Genomic DNA, 16,770 nt, shown 5'->3' with positions numbered 1-16,770 from the left:
TTTTGATTGTCGTTGTTTATAAAGACATTACTATGTTTTTACTTACAGTCAAACCAACATTTATTCAGACACCTTCAACATTTCTCACATTATCACAGTTTATTCACTATCGTTTAGAAAATGGTAATAAAATATGAGAAGAACTCAGAGTTATTAAATCAGTGGATATTTCACTGGTTTTGTCCGTCCTTCTGTCAGACTGTCTCATAAATGAATTATGTTGAATATCTGTCAGCTGTTAAATTTAACTACACAATTAGATAATACCAGTTTAGCTCAACCAATCACCAATCAATGCTTCATTTAGTTCAGTCTGTGTGTAAAAAGGTTGCATTATCAATTAAAGAAAAAACACTTCAGCAAAACATGATCAGCTCAAAGTGTCGGAATCATTTTTGGTCCCAGATTTGTATAAATGTTACTGGTAGTCACTGTATGAAGAATATTTGGGTATAATATGTCACAGTTTACTTTATTTTGCTCTCCTCACTTACATAAATGATCGTGCTCGCTGAGTGAAGTCTTGATTACATTTTAACTGGTATCGATCTCTCGCGCTCACTCAACTGTAGTAACCGTGCCGTCCGCGGTCGGTGACGTCACACCGGGCTCCCGGTAACGGATCTGACCCCTCGCGCGCTCTGCTCTCAGCTGCGGGGAACAGCGGCACACGAGGGACAAAACACAGCGCAACTATCGAGCCCGTGCGCTTTTCTACTCGCCACTGATCCGCTAGTTTCAATCTGTTTTTTTTTGTTTGTGGTGGATTACGCGCGCGCTCAACAAACTCTTGGATTTACTGAGGAAGATGAGCAGTTTGAGGGATGAAGCCCACGCACTGGACGCTCCTCGGGTGAGTACGACTGATTTGAAGCGTTTTTGACAATTATTTTGGGTTTATTTATCCGTGAAAGTGGTCCGTTGAAGACGCGCGCGACCGTGGAGCCCGTTGCGCGCGCGCGCTCGAACACCTGCTCCACCTGAGGCGATTTCATTTCTCTTAGAAACACGTTCAAAGACTTATAAAAGATTTTCGCGCATTCAGCTATTAGTTTGAATTACTTTACTAGCGCTTTTGTTAAAGCTGACCTGCGCTTTACGAGGATTTGACTGTATATTGAGGCGGTCAAACTATCATCGACGGTGTTTATGAGAGAGGATTACAAGAACCTCATTCAACCACATAATCCTGTTTAGTTTCAGAAAAGCGCTCGAAACAGACAAATATTAATCCATATTTAGATCTCTGCCTGTTCTTGAAGATCCAGCATGGTGGGCTGATAAGTAAAGCATTCAGGAAAGTCGTTGGTTAGGAGGCTATATACTTTACCATTTTTGATTGTCATTGTGATTTGAGCAAATTATGATTTACTAGTCATAGAAGGTAATATTTGTCATTTTAAAAACAAAAACGCATTGAAAGGTGGGTGGAGGGGCTTAACATGTTGAAAAATCATAAATTAGGCTACTATGCAAATAAAAGTGATTTTATGAATCATATTAAATTAGAAATAGCCCCTTGAAGGAAACAACTGCATATTTTTGTGTTTAATGCACTTTAAGTGTCTGAGTGTGTGAATGTGTGTGTGTGTGTGTGTGTGTGTGAGTTAGTGTGTGTGTGAGTTAGTGTGTGTGTGTGTGTGTGTGTGTGTGAGTTTGTGTGTGTGTGTGTGTGTGTGTGTGTGTGTGTGTGTGTGTGTGTGTGTGTGGTGAATTCAGGCAGGGCACTATGATTCAGGGTGATTGGGACTCTTTTTTCCATTGAGATGACTTGAATGGCATTGTTCAAACATGTTATAGTTTAGTTAGCAGAGCATTATTTGGGTGCATCTGACTCCAGATCTTCCCTCAGTCGCTGTGATGTACAGTATATTGATGACTATAAATAGTGAGTTTCAGTAAACAGTCTGCACAGCACGAGATAGTTCTTCACTCTGGCCGGTGATGTTCACTTGTCTGGTCATTAAAGGAGATGTTGGCTTAAGTGTTTATCTTATGCAGAGGTCATTCATTCCCCTGAGTGTGTGTGTGTGTGTGTGTGTGTGTGTGTGTGTGTGCTTCCAGAGGCTGCACACGTCGCTTCTCCATGAACAAAGCACGTGTGTGTGTGTGTGTGTGAGGAACAGTTTAGTATTGTAAATTGATCCATAATTAGAAGCAGGCATCCAGAGCTTCAAGCAAACAGTGGAGCGTTACAGGAGGATATTATTGACATTATATTCCTGGAGTGTTTGAATGTGATACAGTGAAAACATGATCAGCAATATTTTAATATCTGCACTGGAGCTCAAATATGCTTACTAATCTCCTGGGATTGTTACAGGAGCGTTTCTTGCATTAGCGGATTATTTGCTCTGGGTTTGGGTGTTCTGGGATGGACTGATCATGTAAGGTGTGTTTGTGTGTGTGTGTGTGTGTGTGTGTCCCAGAATAAACCAAACAACGGTCTGAAACCACACCACTCTTACAGTGTTTAGATATTATTTATTGTTATTTATTATCGGGGAAATCTCACAGTAAATCAAGCAGCCGTGAACAATATGATACACCAGTGTTTTGCCAGATGAGAAGTTTATGTATGTCTAAGCTTTTTAATATTTTAATTCATTTTTATAACTGTATCATATCTCTTTTAATTCATTTTATAACAGTTTTAATTTTCCTTGCTTTTGTATTGTGATTATTTTAATCCCTTTCTGTGTGTAAAGCACTTTGAATTACCATAGTGTATGAAATATGCTTTATGAATAAACTTGCCTTGTATTATCAAGTATAGGGGTGGACAATCTTCCCAAAATGTTATATCACAATCTTATTACAAACAATAACAAATCTGAATCGCGATCTCCCCAGTTGTGAGATGTACTATCGAGAATATGCCTTTGGTCTTCATCTATTTTTACAATTTAAAACACATTAGTGCATTAAACTAGCCTGGGTTTCCCCATGCTGCCTTGAGCGCAGCACAATTTTATTCACGCTGCTAGGCAGCCTGGACCAGATTTTCGCCTCAGCGAGGGGACCAATCACAGAACAGGGAAGGAGCAGCAAGACGATGACGACGTCTATGCGACACACCGAAGCAGTTTGTTTATATCTATGGATCCAACATGGCAGCAGACGCGAAGTTACCTTTCGATGCAGCCTTAGATAGTGTTTTAAGTAGTTTAGAACGCAAGTTTATTTCGTCTTCTTCCTCGTCGAATTTCTGCCGCTCTACATATACGTCATCTGGTATAATTGAAACGATTGGCTATGACCACAGTACAGTACGTACAGGCGCATTTGATAGACATTCGTAGCGCCCAATAAACGGCTCTGGGCATTCGTAAACCACGCCTCAAATACGAGAAAATAGCCGCGTTTCCACTGTCGGGCTAGGGCCGGGCCAGGGCTTTAAACGGGCCGTGCCGGGCTGATAGCCTCGGGCTAATAGCACCAGGTCTGCGTTTCCACTGTCGTGCCAGAAGCTCCACAGCACTTCACTAAAACACGCCCGTAACACGCCTCTCTGGAACAACGTCACACTAACCCATTCACCAACAAACGGAAGTTTTATCAGAAAACTAATCAGAAATCACTGGAAACAGCGTTGAAAACAAACATGATAAAAGCAGCCGTTTGCTGGCATTTTTGTTGTTTACTTGAATATTTAAAACCCAAGCATCGATGTTTTACCACAGGTTTACAATAAAAAGTGATACATTGATCATAATGAATTAATTTATGTCAAAATTGCACATTAGTCACTCAGAAATAAATTACCGTTAGGTCTATTTCACAAAAGAAAGAGGACACACTTACTTCTTCAGTCGCGTCTGTTACTGTTTATCTGGTAGTTACAGGACATATTTACATCACATTTAGAAAGAATGATAATTTCTACAGATATTTTCAGTCAGAGAAACAGAGGAAGCTCCCGAAAAAAAAGTTGCTTTATTTTATGATAGTCCGGTATAAAGAGACGAGACGTGGGCTACTGACAGATAAAATAAAAACATGACTGTGATAGCCTTTATGATTGGTCTGATTTCTTCAAGCGTATGTTTTTTTACTATGCGTATCTTCAAGCGTTTACTATGTTTACCATGGTAATGGTTAGCGCGCATAGTCTTTTGCATCACAAACACAAGGCATTCAAACATGAACGCGAGTTAAATTATTTTAAAAGTCTTTAATGCTGACAGAATCATCCGGCGCTGCCGTCTCCCGACTCAGGTGAACTCCGCCTCTGTTCGTAACCACTCCTCTAGCCCGAGCTGGCCCGCTCTGGCCCAAGGTATTCGACGGGCCAGAAATCCTGGCCGCTGGCCCCGAGTAAGCCCCGATCAAGCCCCGGAAGTGACAGTGGAAACGCGACTGGCCCTGGCACGCACTAGCACGGCCCGGCCCTGGCCCGACAGTGGAAACGCGGCTACTGAACATGTGGTTCCCAGACCACGTCTCAATGAGAAAGAGGTCTGACGTTAGCCAGGCTAGCCGTTTTTAAAATAGTCATTAAACCCAGAGTTAAACTTTAAACTGCATAGTCTTCACTGTATGAATTACAGAGATTGATTCTTATGAAAGTTATTCAGCCAAGAGCAGTGAGTGATGTTGTCTCTCGCTGTGCATTAATGACAGACAGCGGCAGGGACTTGCATTAGGCGTTAAGACTGAATGCACGGATCTAATATTTTGATCCACATCCGATTTCTTTTCCAACTGTTGATTCGCTTAAGACATAACTGATTGTCTTTACTCGCCAAGATCGACATTTTGACATATTTGTGTGTATATTTGACCGTTTACGCTCGCGTCTGAATCCCCGAGTATACTTTGCTGGTCCGTGTTTCGCTCCGTCTCGCAGTGCGACACAGCATGTGAGGATCAGTCTCTTTAGCAGCTTAATGCACTTTTAGTAACACTTTTTAAAATAAAGCATGTCCCGCAGAAGACTGTATTTCATGACAGTCACGTTACATGATTTGACTGATTTGGACGTTAAGTTAAGGCTTTTAACTCTTTCCCTTCCAGCTTTTTTTATTTTCTTTTTTTAATTGCCAGCCAGCATTTTTTGATAATTTTCACACAAAAAAATCATGGGCCCCTGAATATTTTGTTGTGTGAATATCTGAACATACTATATATCAAAAGAAAGAACAGACCCTCTGCTTTAAAAAAAAAAAAAAAGAAGAAAAAAAAAGGTTTTATTCTAGCTTTATGCATTTTTTTTTTTTTATCAACACTTAAATATGGGTAAGTTTTAAAAAAGCAACATTTTGTGCAAATATCTGAGCAAATCACGTTTTTGTTAAACTCTACATCCAGATCAGATTCAGAACGATGATCTAAACACAGATTCTTCACAGTCCTATAACTCATCCTGGGTCGACATTTCATTCAGAAACAGACAGTTTTGATTTATATGCTGTTTCATGTTGATGATCATTTTACATATACTTTACTTTTATACTTTATTGTCAGACAAGTCTGGAATTTTTCTTGCATAACAGTGTCTATGTTTACAACATCCAACATTCTACATCGACATACACTTAAACCTCACACATTATGCATTCAATACAACACTTATGCATCTACAACACCTTCACAATACTCTTGATTTCTGATGAAGTGTTTTGTTCAACGCTAAGATAGCCTGGTGCACAAAAGAGTGTTTCAGCCTCACTTTGTTAAATCTGGGGACTCTATACCTCCGCTTTGATGGTAGTAGTTCAAACTCATTATGCATGATATGCATAGGGTTAGAAGCTATATTATTAGCCAGCCTTAGCAAATTGTTATGATAGGCTGAATCATAAAGCTTCTCAAGAGGCTGACCTACAATCTTTGAGCAAACTTTTAATTGATTAAACAACTTTGTTTTTAGCATAACAGACAAACTCTTATACCAAATAGAGTTGCAATATTGTTGTATAATGAATATGCATCTGATTACATATGATATCACTTGTTTCTGCTTCTTCTTCACATGTGTTTTGATCAGGAGATTCTGTACTCTTTCAGAAGATGTGTAATAGCGCCCCCTACCGGTTAACAATGAAAACATGGAAACACAGAAAATGATGTCTTTGGCGGGGAACGAGTTAAAGAAGGGCAAAAGTACACCGCTTTAAAGGAAAGAAACGGCATGCGGCACAATGATCATTTTATCTTGATTATCATGTTTTTATAATCATTAGAAGCCTAAATCAAAACTGAAACTAAAATTGTATTCATTGAGCCCTTCTGCTGTAGAATTGTTTTTCAAATGTGTCACAACACATGAAAGACACATGATAGAGTCACATAATATAATTCAGCCAGTCAGCACAGTCATCTAGTAGGCAGTCATCGCTGGATTTTAACACTATTATGAGGATAGAAAAGAAATCTCTACAATTCGCTTGAAAAGTAGATCATGTGACGTCTGCAAGATCAATCATGATATAAAATCATCAGATCGCCCACCCCTAGGATTAAGAATAAGGAGCTTGTTCACTGATTTATTTAAAGGAATATTTTCCTCCATTGAAAATGTCAATAATTCATGGTCCATATCATATGTGTGCAAAAGTCGTACGATAGCTCAGTGTAAGAAACAGATCCACGTTATTCATGTCACCGGTGGCTGTAGTGAAGCGGAGTGTGTGTTCATACTAGAGAAGCAATACTAAAATGGCATTGGTGGAAAGAAATAACATTATTTCCTGAATGTCAAAAATAATGACAGAATTGTAATTTTGGATGAAGAAGGTCTCCTAAAAATAATAAACTATTTCTTTATTATTCTTTAGAGACTGGGCTATTTATGTGTGTGTGTGTGTCAATTAAGTTATTTTTGTGCTATTTTCCCTTCTCTGCCATTATATAAAATCCCCTGTAGCTTATTTAGCCTAATTGAGTCTGTTGATAGAAAAGTGGAAATAACCATTACTGAATGAATTACTGTTTCTCCATCCGTGTGTGTGTGTGTGTGTTTTATAGACATGTATAAGTGTGTGTGCGCGTGTGTGTGTGTGTGTGTGTGCGTGTTTGTGTGTGAGAGAGAGTGTGTGTGTGTGTGTGAGTGAGTATGTGTTTGTGTGTGTGTGAGTGTGTTTTTGTTTGCATGTGTGTTTGTTTGAGTGTGTCTGAGTGTGTGTTTTTGTGTGCATGTGTTTGTTTAAGTGTGTGTGTGTGTGTGTGTGTGTGAGTATGTGTTTGTGTGTGTGTGTGAGTGTTTTTGTTTGCATGTGTGTTTGTTTGAGTGTGTCTGAGTGTGTGTTTTTGTGTGCATGTGTTTGTTTAAGTGTGTGTGTGTCTGTGTGTGTGTGTGTGTGTGTGTTTTATAGACATGTATAAGTGTGTGTGTGTGAGTGCGCGTGTGTGTGTGTGTGTGTGTGCGTGTTTGTGTGTGAGAGAGAGTGTGAGTGTGTGTGTGTGTGTGAGTGAGTGTGTGTTTGTGTGTGTGTGAGTGTGTTTTTGTTTGCAACTTTGCATGTGTGTTTGTTTGAGTGTGTCTGAGTGTGTGTTTTTGTGTGCATGTGTTTGTTTAAGTGTGTGTGTGTGTGTGTGTGTGTGTGTGTGTGTGTGTGTGTGTGTGTGTGTGTGTGTGTGTGTGTGTGTGTGTGTGTGTGTGTGTGAGTATGTGTTTGTGTGAGTGTGTTTTTGTTTGCATGTGTGTTTGTTTGAGTGTGTCTGAGTGTGTGTTTTTGTGTGCATGTGTTTGTTTAAGTGTGTGTGTGTGTGTGTGTGTGTGTGTGTGTGTGTGTGTGTGTGTGTGTGTGTGTGTGTGTGTGAGTATGTGTTTGTGTGTGTGTGAGTGTTTTTGTTTGCATGTGTGTTTGTTTGAGTGTGTCTGAGTGTGTGTTTTTGTGTGCATGTGTTTGTTTAAGTGTGTCTGAGTGTGTGTGTGTGTGTGTGTGTGTTTGTGTTTGTTATCAGAAATGTCTCATTACTGATTTCTCGGTTGCTGTCAAAAGCAGAACAGTTGATTCTAACACTTAGGAAAATAAGCAATAAAAATGTATCTTTTAGTCAGTATATATTATTATAGTAACATAATATTTCTGTATTCTTTATATGTGTATGCCTATTACAGTATTTCATTGGTAGATAGATTAGCAACATTGTAGCACCAAACTATTTGAATCAATTGAGATTGTGAGTTATTGCTGGTGGAGAGCGTCCGGATGAGAGTCCTGGTTTAGGATGAAGGTGTGTTCAGTGTTTAGTGTGTTTTATAACAGAGCTCATCTTCTTGGACTGCTGGACTCTTCTGCTGTATTTACTGCTTCAGGTTGAATCACACACACTCAATGCTGTCACTGACATCAAACCGTGACACTACGTGATCAGAAACACAACCCTGCTAACATGATCGTTTCCCCCTCAGAGCTCACTGAAAGTGTATTTGTATTCAGGTGGGGCTGTGAATCAGTGGTCCGTCTCATAGGGAGTCACACACACACACACACACACACACACACACACACACACACACACACACACACACACACACACACACACACACACACACACACACACACACACACACACACACCTGAATGGATTGAGCAGAGCCGGGCTGTTTCCCTGAGAAAGAGAGTTATTACGTTAAAGAAAATATAATCAGTCTTATTTCTGGCTGCTAGTTCATCTATAGTGACGTGTATTTATGAGTCTGGATCCTCATTAGTTCTCGGAGCCATTCATCACTCAGAGACTGGGTTTAGCACTGAACACAAACACTTCAACATGCGCACGTCAGTTCAGTGAGGTTTGAGAGTCTGTTTCTCACACAAATGATTATATGCCTTATGAAGACTTCAAATATAGTGCTCAACTTTTTTTCTCTCAAAGTTATGAACAGATTTTTCCTCCAGTGACATTAATAGAGTGTTTGTTTAAAGTTTTCTGGTCTTTAATAATGTTCTCAAAACATTAGCACAAAAACTTTATTTATACATCGTTCTTGGAGGTTCTTTAGTGAAACATTTTAGCTTGATGCTCGTCTAACATTTTTTAAACGTTTCTCCTTGTTTTATCTTGTTCAGAGAACATTCAACAGGTAACTTTCTATGAAAGCTTGTTTCCGCCACAGAATAAAACTTTTAAAAGATAATTGTGACTTTTTATCTCACAATTCTGACTTCATTTCTCAGAATTGTGAGATATAAAGTTATAAAGTCGCAATTGTGAGGAAAAAAAATTGTCTTCTCTTTATTTTTCATTCTGTTGCGGAAACAAGCTTCCATAACGTTCCCATCCATTACGGAACTAAAATATATGGGAATATACTCCAAAATATAATGCCATATATTACATAATACATTTCCATAAGGGAAACTAGTGCTTATATTTTTCAATATACTGCAATATGTGCATTGACCATGTATGGCTATATATTATAAAAATGAAGACAAAAATAGCATTACATGTAATATTCACAAAGTTGTATCATTTATTGTGTACATATATTGCACATACATGTTCCCATATAAATGTGAACGTATGTTGACGCATATACAGTATATACACACATTCACGTAATGAGTTACATCAGATTTCTAGTTAAAATTAAAGGCACACTATGCCGTTTCCGTTTTTCTCAAACAGCGCCCCCTAGAGTCGCTGTGGAGTACTTGCATTTAACGTTACTATCGTAAATACCACTCACGCAGAGTCGTCGTTTTCTTTTCCTTGACTCGTCCGACCGCGCTTTCTTCGTTGTGTTCGTCGACTCTGTCATGATTCACGTCTGAAATGTGTGCTAGTGTCTTCCATAGAGGCTGCTTCTTATGTTGTTGATGTATGTGTATGTGCCGTAAAGCAAGTCATGATTCTCGCGAGATTTGTCGGGGCGCCACCTCTCAAACCTGCATTGCTGGTTTTGCCAGCGGTAATGGTATTTACCATTAAAAATATAATTACTATGTTTTTAAAAGTAATGTCTCTTTGCACTCCTCAGCACAGTGCTAGGCTCTTGGCTAGATATGCAGGTGTGCTTGTTAACTAGCTTGAAAATATGAAACATTTATAATGTTAATAATTAAAAAATATATAAGAAATGTATAACATTATATGTCTGTTTAGGTTGCATGAGTAAATATCTGCAATACACTCACCTAAAGGATTATTAGGAACACCTGTTCAATTTCTCATTAAATGCAATTATCTAATCAACCAATCACATGGCAGTTGCTTCAATGCATTTAGGGGTGTGGTCCTGGCAATCTCCTGAACTCCAAACTGAATGTCAGAATGGGAAAGAAAGGTGATTTAAGCAATTTTGAGCGTGGCATGGTTGTTGGTGGCAGACGGGCCGGTCTGAGCTTTCACAATCTGCTCAGTTACTGGGATTTTCACGCACAACCATTTCTAGGGTTTACAAAGAATGGTGTGAAAAGGGAAAAACATCCAGTATGCGGCAGTCCTGTGGGCGAAAATGCCTTGTTGATGCTAGAGGTCAGAGGAGAATGGGCCGACTGATTCAAGCTGATAGAAGAGCAACTTTGACTGAAATAACCACTCGTTACAACCGAGGTATGCAGCAAAGCATTTGTGAAGCCACAACACGCACAACCTTGAGGCGGATGGGCTACAACAGCAGAAGACCCCACCGGGTACCACTCATCTCCACTACAAATAGGAAAAAGAGGCTACAATTTGCACAAGCTCACCAAAATTGGACAGTTGAAGACTGGAAAAATGTTGCCTGGTCTGATGAGTCTCGATTTCTGTTGAGACATTCAGATGGTAGAGTCCGAATTTGGCGTAAACAGAATGAGAACAAGGATCCATCATGCCTTGTTACCACTGTGCAGGCTGGTGGTGGTGGTGTAATGGTGTGGGGGATGTTTTCTTGGCACACTTTAGGCCCCTTAGTGCCAATTGGGCATCGTTTAAATGCCACGGCCTACCTGAGCATTGTTTCTGACCATGTCCATCCCTTTATGACCACCATGTACCCATCCTCTGATGGCTACTTCCAGCAGGATAATGCACCATGTCACAAAGCTCGAATCATTTCAAATTGGTTTCTTGAACATGACAATGAGTTCACTGTACTAAAACTGCCCCCACAGTCACCAGATCTCAACCCAATAGAGCATCTTTGGGATGTGGTGGAACGGGAGCTTCGTGCCCTGGATGTGCATCCCACAAATCTCCATCAACTGCAAGTTGCTATCCTATCAATATGGGCCAACATTTCTAAAGAATGCTTTCAGCACCTTGTTGAATCAATGCCACGTAGAATTAAGGCAGTTCTGAAGGCGAAAGGGGGTCAAACACAGTATTAGTATGGTGTTCCTAATAATCCTTTAGGTGAGTGTATCTGCAAATATTTCTGTGCATGTGAACAATCTGAAGAATTTTCTACAATTTGAACTATTTTAGTATCATGGCAAAGCATACTAAAGATGAGAGTGCTTTTCATTATGCCCAGCAGTGTGTAGTTGGTTAGACAAAAATCTGGTAATATGAATGAAGTGTGTGCCATTTTGTGCAAAAGCTTCATTGTGATAATGCCATATGTAGTTTTGGTTGCAGATAGTGCTTCATTTTGCAGGATATATGAGGTATTTTGCAGTTTGGGTGTGTGGTTTTGTGAATTGTGTAAAGTATTTTGATAAAACCAGCCTAATTTGCAAAATTGTGTGTTAGCAATTGGAAAAAACTGTAATATCTAGGCTAATACTTAGTCTTTTTCTGAGTCCTAAAGTCTCTCCACATTCACCGCGTTTCCATTATGACTTGTAAATAATGTTGCTTGTAATGTGTGTATTAGTTTAGTAGTTTTGTATATATTTGCTAAACTCATCTAACTGATGATGTCTCTTTACAGCCTAAAAGTGTGATGCTTCTGAAAGGCTGTCAATGAAGAAATGATGATTTTACAAACTAATCACACGCCGAATTTATTAAATAATTCATTATGATCAAAAGGGACACGCACTGATAGTGATTCTTGCAGTAGCAGAAGCTGCAAATCATTACCGTGGCTTCTTGAGTTCGTTACAGACTCGTTTAGCACTGATTAATCTATGCTAATGAGCCTTTTTCAGATTTGAGCGCCGAGAGAATACTTGAACGGGCGGAGAGTCTCAGATATCAGTCTGACCAGTTTTGAACTTGTATTTATTGATTTTCGCTTTGTTAAATTATGTATGTAATATATAATTACCTTTTATGCATTTGAGTCTGCTCTTTCTGAAGCACTCAGATTAATTAATTCATGTGTGTATGTATGACGTCCTTTCTTATAACTGTCATTATTCCATTAAGAACATTAATTGAACTGGTCTTTGATGTTGTTTGAATATTAATGAAGCGTTAGATAATGAAGAACAGGGATGTGGGCTGCTTTTATCATGGACAGCATAGAAACACAACAGAATTTGGCTCGTTATACAAGGGAGACATTGCTATTGTTAAAAGCTTCTAAGTATTAAACTCTGGTGCATAACTTATTCATCGTCCATTCATCCATTATTCAACGGACAATAATGATACATTACATTTTCCAGCTTGTAGTTGTGCTTCAGACTCGCCAGTTCTCACCTGGCAAACAATAAAGCAGGTGAAAAACAATCGAATTTCTCGAGATCAGAAGATCACAGAGAGATGAAGGTGCAGGACAGGAAGAAAACACTTAGAACACCTTGGCAACCACTTAGCAACGCCCTGGCAACCGCATCATGATGGGATGTTTTGCATGATCGGACGCTGATCACATTAGCTTCAGGAAATGTAGTTCAGTAAAGTACAGTCATTCAGAATGTGTGTTTGCACGTGTGTGTGTGTGGGTGGTTTTGTTATAAGACTATCTGTTACGACTCATACTGCCACACTCTTACTTAAATAATTTAGCTCCATTATTATGAACAATATGTAATTAAGATCACTATGTGTGTGAGAGAGAGTGTGTGTGTGTGTGTAACATCTCCTTTGCTCAGCTCACAGACATTAAAGGTTTTTAGGAACATTAAAGTTTGTGGTCCTTTACAAGACACTATCACGCATCATAAAGTTCAGATGACAGACACATCAGCACTTTTAAACTTGTCATTACATAGAGTATTTCCACTAGACAGCCTTTTACAGGTTTTCACAATTGCTAAGACACATGCCTTGAACACTTCACCCATTTTCTCACAACATTAAACACAAAACCAAATCTTCAAACTACTTCAACAAAACCCCTGCCTCTTCTGGCAAAGTCAGACACTCGGCTCAAAACCTGTTCTCAAAATCAAACAATGCTTTCATACAAACATCAGTCAATATATAAACATTACAGATCTAAGAACAGAGAACAGCATCCACAGCATGCGGTTACTTTAGAAAATGCATAGTGTGTACAGTAAACAAGTACAGTAATCACAACTACGGTGAATATTTTGTAGACTGCATGCACTGCAAGTATAGCATTGTACTGAATATCGTTTAGTATTGAATGTCTGTATATGCAGCACTTGCACACTGTAAAAAATACAGTAGCCCAAATGCAAAAGGTCAAAGAAAACTCTAAATGAAAATCATGTTACAGTACACTTTAAAAAAGTTGTGCAACTGCAATTCTTTCAGGACCACAATCATCAAAAACAATTGACAATTAGCATACGGTTAGGATTGGCTGTTCTGGGTGGGAACTCCCTGCGCATCCATGCCCTCTAGGGGGTCACCCCTATGTTCCCACAGCCCTATGTTCCCACGGCCCTATGTTCCCACATTTCTAATATTTTTTTTTTTTTACTGACAATTTTGAAAATTAGCCCCTATGTTCCCACAGCCCTATGTTCCCACAGCCCTATGTTCCCACAGCCCTATGTTCCCACAGCCCTATGTTCCCACAGTCCTATGTTCTCTCATTTAACTATGTCCCCTATGAAGGGTAGGTTTTAGTGCTTGTGCTGGTACAGGGATAGCCCAATTACATCCCAGACAAGTCTCCCTCCTGTGAGAGGTAGGTTTAGGTATGTTAGGGTTAGGGTTAGGGCTGTGGGAACATAGACATGCTCCCTAGTCTAGCATGAGAAGCAATAACCCCCATTAGGGTAAACAGAACAGAACCAACACTAATGTATTGCAGATATCATTAATTCAAGATTTTAAAAGTACAACATAATTAGAGAAATTCACAATTTATTCTGATTCATGGTGAGTAAGAATGCCATACTGACTGGAGACAGGAGGAGCTGGGGAGGGAGGAGGGTAATCAGCTCCTGAGAAACGCAATAGCTGCTGATAATTACTGATAATACTGAAGGAGCTTATATGTATACGGTGATAGGTGTCGCATTCCTATAGGTAGACGTGGATCAGCTGAGAGTCACTGATGCGAGCTTGACTAACGTGACCTGCCAGAACTGATGCTACGCTTGATAATCAAGTGCAATCAGGGCAGCAAATCCCTGAAATCCACTGAGTCTGAGGCACATACAGTAAACCCAAGTGTCGTTTACTCAGCTGCACATAAAAGCACCAAATTAAACAAAAAAAACCCCCACAATATATTGACTGCATTCATGTTTTTATCATGTTTGTGGTAGAGGTGTTACGGTTCAAATTACTCCCGGTTCGGGCTGTATGGCGGTTTTAGGGTCACGGTTTCAGTACGGTTCGGTATGTTCAGAGAAACAAGGACCGCTGTCAAATAAAAATAAAGTTATTTTAGCCTTGCCTTGCCTAACATTAGTTTTCAGGTACAGAAATTGAAAAATAACATTGCATATTTGAGTGTATAAATTATAGATGAATCCTTATTAAAGTTACAAAAGCTATTCAGTCTATAGCAGTGCGTGATTTCCTTGTCTTTTGTTGTTTGATTAACATTGTAGTGACTATCCTTAATCAAATTGTCCTGTTGGTCGCTTCTTGGGTCCGCTGAGGGGATGAGGGATGAAACGTTCCCAGGTGATTACCTACATTAAGATGAGAAAAAAAGGTATTACAAGTTTTCTGTAATTTAATGTTTAAATATGCAAATTAGGCATTATCCAATTAAATATATGCTAATTTTCATAAAAAAATTAAAAAACGAAATCTGAGTATTGGATAAAGCCAGGTTCAAAATTCTTTTTTCATTGTGTTCACATATTAGATGGAAAAAAAATTACAGAGGGATTTATGGATATCTACTTTTGTTATCCTGTAAATCAGAATAAACTAGCCTTAAAAAAAATATTTTCGCCATGTTTTTTGGAATAAAATGTTAAATAAATCAGGCTATGAATAATATATTTACAAATCCCTCGGTAAATGTCTTTATAATATAAACTAGGTACAAGACTGGAAAGTTTGGTGTATATAGGGGCTACTGAAGTGGAGATTTCGGACTTGGAGTGTGAGAGAAAAGTCATTTTGAGAAAACGGGCTTTAAAGATTTATATCAGCCAATGAGATTGCGCATTTAGAGTTAAATCCTCCGTTTTACTTTCACGATTGGTTGCTGATAAAAAGGAAATGACCATATTTGGATTAGTGGTCGACCGATATTGGTTTTTTGATGGCCGATGCCGATGCCGATATCTTAGAGAGCAGGGTGGCCGATGGCCGATATAAAGCCGATGTTTTTATATATATATATATATATTTATTTTAATCAATATTTAATACATTTGAAATAAATTAGAAAACAAATCTTTAAAATAAACATGCTTTTATACTTTAGATGGCAACTTCTTGAATCTGCAATCCTATTACAGTATTTTTCACAAAGTAATTGTTTAGAAATATATGAATATGTGAATAAAAAGAAAGTAAACACTGTAACAGGGCACTCAGTAATCTGGTAATTTCGTGCTGGTAATCATATTTTTTCAAATAAAGACAAGGTAACGCTAATTTTACATACAGCACAGTAAAAACGATATGAATATGACACAGTTGGCAACTGGATATATCACAGATATGAATATGACACAGTTGGCAACTGGATATATCACAGATATGAATATGACACAGTGGGCAACTGGTTATATATCAGCATATTTTAAAATGAAGGATTTAAAGTTTTTCGATCGCATCTTCTGTTTGCATTCACTCACTTCGCACGGACCGACCGTCACTTGCAGACAGTAATGCACACTTCATCACAGCTGGATTCAATTAAATCTGCAAGGTTTGTGAAATTAAATGTTTATTAGATATTCAGAGATTTGTTTAAATGACGTAGATGCGCATTTGCTGAATGTTGACGGCAAATGAGAAAGTATTTTAGCCTAATTGTTTGCTTTTCTGTTACAAATAATATAAAAGCAAACGCTTTACTTTACTTACTTCGCATACCATTTACTTTCTTTGTTTACCAGTTCTGTCTAACAAAGTATTAGATATGACTGACAGAGATCGTTAATGAAGACGGAGAATGTGAGTGAGCGCTGTGTGATCTGAGGAGCTGCCGTTGCCATTCTCTTCTGGCGCTGGTGTGTTCTCAGCGCCGCCCGTCAAAATAAAAGTCCGGAGCTCCGTCAAAATAAAAGTCCCGCTTCCAACACATCGGCCAATCAGAAAAATGCCAAATATCGGCCGATATATCGGCCCTGGCGATATATCGGTCGACCACTAATTTGGATCCGACAGGATTGTACAGGAGAGAGAGAGCTTTCCAGCGGTGCCTGTGATGACAGGGAGCAGACCGCGATCGCGGAGCAGCATGTTGATTAAGAATTTGTTGAATTTATGAGAAATCTACAGACGCAAACAGACAAAGTGTAATAAAATAAAGACCTAAATGTGTATTTCTGACTTTTTTTCACCACAAGTCTGAAAGAAGACATGTTATTGAAGACAAATATCCAA

The sequence above is a fragment of the Leuciscus leuciscus genome (genome assembly GCF_965113295.1).
Source record: "Leuciscus leuciscus genome assembly, chromosome: 3".
In the NCBI taxonomy this organism is placed as follows: domain Eukaryota; kingdom Metazoa; phylum Chordata; class Actinopteri; order Cypriniformes; family Leuciscidae; genus Leuciscus; species Leuciscus leuciscus.
This window is presented reverse-complemented; position numbering follows the sequence as displayed.